The following is a 6,000-nucleotide window of genomic DNA, read 5'->3' as shown; positions in this document are numbered from 1 at the left end:
TTGGCTTTCCTAGTGGACTGAGATCCCATCTAGCCTTCAAACCTTCGCTTTGGCGAACAAGCCAAAATGGGTTGATTAGGTAGGCTAACAAACTTAATCCACATCAGTTGATAGCTCCCACTACCAACCTCAAATGTGAAACAAGCCAACAAGCTAATCACACAATACGATGACCGAAGCCATTGTCCTTAAGTGTGATTCTCAATATTAGTGGAGTGGACACTATATGTCGCCACGTACACATAGCAAGTGTACTTCTCTACTATGCCTATGACATGTTTATCAACCTTCGCTTTGGCAAACGAGCAAAATATGTCATTTTAAGTCGACCCATCACCATTAAGGAAAACTCCAATGAACTTTAACCTCCCACTGATAGAAGTGTATCCTTCGCTTTGGTGAACAAGGTTCCAACGAACAGTGGTTTGATTAAAGTCATAGTGATGGAAGAGATTTCAATTTTGACTTAATATACTTTATTTGAGGGTTTTTATTTTATGTCTCACCAATTTTATCTTTCTTAGGATGTTATAACCATAACATACACCCTTAGCATGCATACTAAACGTAAAATAAACATGTTGGTGCATAGCCAACTAAAACTGATTTCCTCAAGCCAAGAGGAATCAGTAGGTCAATCTAGGTTTAAAAGGAAATGGATTCTTCAAGTAATTTCTCCTCCTTCCCTTCCATCGCTTCTTCTTCTCGAACATTACACAACTTTCAAAAATAAAGTTACATTTTACGTTATTGAAAAGAAACCTTGAGTTACATTCGAGGGGAATGAGATGAGAGAAAGAAGTTACATTCGAGGTTTATAGAAAGGCAGGGCACACAAGCCCTATTTTAAATTACATAACCCAAAACAATTAAACTAGGTTCGTAGGCTTATGCACCAAGCACCATGCATATTCACAAACAAGAATCATGCATAAACAATCAAAATTTAATTTTGATTAGGTTGGTAAATTACAAGTTACCCTTTGAATTTTGACCGTGTTGCACTTAAGTCCAAAAAGTTTTGAAATTTTTATTTTAGTCCCTTGTTATCGAGTCTCACTCAGTTGGGCCCCCAGAATGTTTCTAACATGCAGCAACATTTTTTTTAGAAAATTATGGATTAAAAATATCACACAACAATGAGATCACGACCCAAAATTTAGCCCATTGCATCTTTACGTGGGCTGCCTAAAAAATCCAGATTTGGTGCACGTTTTAATGCGCACTAGATCAGGCCCTTGGCTGAAAAACCAAGTGCCAACCGAGGCCAAGTGCTGGGCCACACAGGGCAGCCCCAAAACAACAGCCAATCAAGAAGACAGTAACGGCGCATTCGCATGCGCCACTGCTGCGTGCGACAATAGCCTTGGTGTAGTTGCACAAGGCTGCTGTTACTGTATTGATTGCAGCAGCATAGGCCAAGGCCACATGCTGGAGCATGTGGCCAGCACTCCTCCCTGTGCGACAGCGTGCAACAGTCGCACACAATCTATGAAGCAACAGGGCGCGTTTGTGTGCTGCCGCTACTGCTTCTTGTTGTTGTTGTGTGCGACAGCACACAATAACAACACGCCACCCTACAAGGCAACATTCTCCTCTGATCATAATCAAGTTTTATTTGATTTTGATCCCCAAAAAACATATCAAAAAAAAAAAGATTAGTAACACATCAACCGCAACAGATTTTTAACACAAAAAAAATCAGTTTTTACACATCATGCAATAACATAATCGATACATATCGAAATCAATTCAACCAAACTTCGAATAACAACGTAAAAGTTATAAGGAAGGCTCTGATACCACTGTTAGTCACTGATGAAGTTTACACAGCAGAAAAAAAAAATCCCCAACAACAACATGGAACCCAAGAACCTTATTCCCGATTTATGTTATTTACATATGAAACGAATAAAACGATATTGAATATAAAATTTCCAGATTTCATACCAGCGTTTAGAGGCTCCTTCAATCGATACGAATCGCTCCCACTCTAAGATGAGAGTGAACTTTCGGTATCCACACGAAGACATGATGACGATCGACTTACGGTCTCAAGTGCTAGTAAGACACACAAGCAAAAAGGATGCAGAATTTTTCTTCAAGAAAAATTCTCTTCTCCACCAAGTAAAAAACGTGAGAGAGAGAGAGAGGTGAGTGGCTTGGATTTAATCAATATGTTCTACATTTTATTTTAATTTTAAGTTGCCTTTTATATGCAACAAAAATTAAAACCCTAATCTAGTTAGGAATAAATTTATTCCATGACTAGAATAGTAAATCCTTATTAGCAAACAAGGTAATAATCCACATGACATCTTATTCAAATTCAAATATGATTTTCATATTCATATATTATCTTTATTAATATCATCAAATATTAATATTGAATATATATATTTAAATTCAAATATGAATTTTATATTTCATATATATATTATCTTCACTAATATTAATATCATCAAGTATTAATATTAAATAATATATATATAATATTTAAATATATGAATATATTTAAATACATAATCTCACTAATTTTAATTTCAATATGAAATTAAATATAGGCAATGACCTCAGCAAATTTAATTGCATTGTGAGATTACAAAAATGCCCTTTCATCTCAAAAGACGAAAATATATTTTCTATCATAAATGACGAAAATATCCTACACATGATGAAAATACCATTTCTCACCAATTCATCCTTAATCCATTTTCTATGTGTGTGACCCAAAGACTCCTCATCATATCGGCAGTGAGTAGTCTCTCGATTGACACCAATCAATGTTCTTACTAAACACAGACCAAGATTGGCCTCTAGTAAGACATCATGGCCACTCGATAGATTCATATTCAGCGAAATAGCTTACCTATCAACGATATGATTACCGTGTAAACCGATCCTTTCATCATTTGTTATCTCATCAAGGCTAAGGTACAAAATAGTGTCAACCTCAGTTATCTTCAATATCTTTGTATTCAGTTACTGGACCAATGACCGGAATAATAAATTGGATTGAGCAACAACTCAATCCCACTATGGCCACAGCTTTAGTGTCATTATCATTCACTGAATTGCGCCGTGAGATAACTTCTCCCGTACTCGAAGTGATGAATCCTTTGTTGATCCACTATAGTCTTGATACACTCCTCGATGTAGCCAATCACTACCATATTGATAGCTCTGAATAGAACTATGTTGGGCTAGTGTCAAACTACACCAATCGGTGTATAAGGCACTCCGGTGATCTCAAGTCTAAGGATCATATGCACCACCATTCGTTAGAGAATTTATTCCATAGACACTAGGGTTACCATCTATATGGAATCCTCTGGTTGGCCTGTCCAGTGAATTAATAAGCACCAATGTGTTGCACCAGGTTGTTGGCAAACAACCTTGACAAGTAAGATCAATCACTGTCTTTCGACAGGGTCGTTCAACACTATACAGCCTTATCGTATTATCTATGTCCTTGGTCAGAATAATATTGGGGCCACAAACATGTCTAGAATAGCCATCATATGTGATCATAGGGTTCTCACTATCAAGATTTGAAACACTTGATACCCTCGTCACGGTTCTACCATTTTAAGGACATATATCAATACACACAATTATGATTTACATGATATAGAAGAAAATTGCTTTTTATTGAATAATAAATATTATTTCAGAGAGCCATTTCTATAATAATTGATTGGCTCTAGGACACCTACTCTAAAATTAGGCTCAATGATTCTTGTGTCCTCTCCCTAAACAAGCTAGGGTTTAGGTTTATATATTGTACCCATTACAAGTTTGAGTTAATGCAAAATCAATGAAACGGGAAATTAACTTGATTTTCACCCTTTAATTTGTTAAGTCTAATATCTTTTTTGAGAATTATCCTTTCCTAACTTCCTACACTGGAAGCGAAACCAAACTTTGATAGATTGGGAAAGTAATGTGATCTTCAGCCTTGATTCTAGAAGGATATCTTCACAATAAATTGGGATGTATGCTCTTCGGATTTTCTGCACAAAACTATATGACTTGACACGTGGCACAAATCTAGCTTCATGATTTGATGCACAATAGGTTTCAATATTTTTATTTCATAAAATTACTTAAATGATTATTAGAGATAAAATATCGCGGTCGAAGGGCCATAAATGAAGAGCTCATAAGAACATTTAAGAGTTTTATCTAAGAAATAAAAAAATCAGTCAAAGTTGCTTAAACGAGCCCTACAAGCCAAATATGGAATCCAAGGCCAGATACGTGGGTAAGGGTTGCGCATAAGCTGCAACTCCAAATGATAACCTTGTAGCCCAATATTTGAGGTCTATGAGAAAGTTTGAAATACCAAAAAATAATAATAAAAAGAAAGTTATTGGAGGTTCAAGAAATGAAAGGATAATGCTCAAAGAACTTTGATTGCCTACTTGTTTTTGGTTAATTTCAAGTTCAAATTTTATATATGATGACATCTTAAATAGTGTCCCAATTTCGTGTTCACAGTGAGTTGAGCATAACTTATGTTTCCATTTAATATTATGACACGAGGTTTACAATCTCAAACAAGGTTAAACTTAGTATTTATTTTTTTATCATCAACAAAGGTCAATTATAAATCTCCCTAGTAAAGTAGTGGTACTCCTTAGTTTTTTTTTTTTTTTTTTTTTCCAACTTTTCTAACTTATATATCTTCTCTAGAGACGATTAAATGAACATTGAATCTACAAATATTGTTTAATCTATGACACAAAACGTCTCGTGTGGTATATATATGTTTGATTGATGCTATGATTGGACTCGGTGAGAGGGACAGGTGGGGTTGTTATGGTTTAAGTTTAATTGATGTTACAGTGTTCAAGAAAGCTTAGAGACTGACTGTCACACGCTTCTACTTCTAAATTTTATATAAAAAAAATTAGAGTAAACGACATGTTCCCGCCCAAGGTTTAGCAAAATGTCAAGTTTTCACCCCTGGTTTCATAAATTCCAATTTCCCACCCTTATATTAACATTGTTAGTGACTGTTACAAATGCAGAAGTTCTATTACCAAATTGCCCTCCCACTTATATTAATATTTCAAACTTCATCCCCCTTCCAGAACTCGCTGCTCTTTTCTGTACTCTCCCCACCTCCCTTTTTTCTTTTTCTTCCCATCCCCAAAAAAATTCTCTTTCTCAAAGAAAACAGAAAAATAATTGAGACCAGACCTTCTTCATCTCCCCTAAACTCCATCCTGACCTTGATTTTAGGAAAGAAAGAACCCAAGCTTACGCTAAATCAAGATAGCGAGTTACCTTGGTCTTCTTTAAGTTCCAGAGATTCAGATCAAGGGCCTTAGCAGTTTTATGAGGCTAATTCAATTCAGTCTTTTGAAGCTGTGAAATAACCTCTTCCCAACCTCTGCATCTTATAGCTTGTGTGCCGTAAGTAGTTTTCTCTTTTTGTTAAAAATTCCTACTCCACCACCCATTTACCCGTGCGCAAACCGAGAGAAAATCCCTATTGACCTACTCCACTGTCACCAAAAATAACCAACAGCAACATACAAATCATGATAACCCAAATAAATCAAGATCATCACATTTGCCATTTATCCTCGCTGTTAACCACTAGAGAAACCCAGCCACCGCCTTTCTCCATTTGAAACTCAACTTTGTCACCATTCCAATAACTGAAGAAAATAGTATAAACAAGCACATTTGATAGAGAAGAGATAGGCATCAAGATCTGAAGCAAAAAAAAAAACCTTTTTTTCTTCACATAAACAGATACAAAAGAAACTTTAGATATAGAGAATAAACAGAGAGTGACAAAGAAGAAAGAGTGTAGAGAGAGGGAGAAACGATAGGAACAAAGAGGGAGAGAGAGCACAGTGAAGGAAAAGAGAGTGCAGAGAATCAGAATATGGAATTTAGTAAATAAAAATATTAAAATATAATAAATAACTATTTTAACCTTTAACTATTGGAAGAAATAGAATTCTATTAATTTAAGGGTAGGAA

This window comes from Pistacia vera, unplaced genomic scaffold, assembly GCF_008641045.1.
Source record: "Pistacia vera cultivar Batoury unplaced genomic scaffold, PisVer_v2 Contig880, whole genome shotgun sequence".
Classification (NCBI taxonomy): domain Eukaryota; kingdom Viridiplantae; phylum Streptophyta; class Magnoliopsida; order Sapindales; family Anacardiaceae; genus Pistacia; species Pistacia vera.
Note: the sequence above shows the minus strand (reverse complement) of the source record.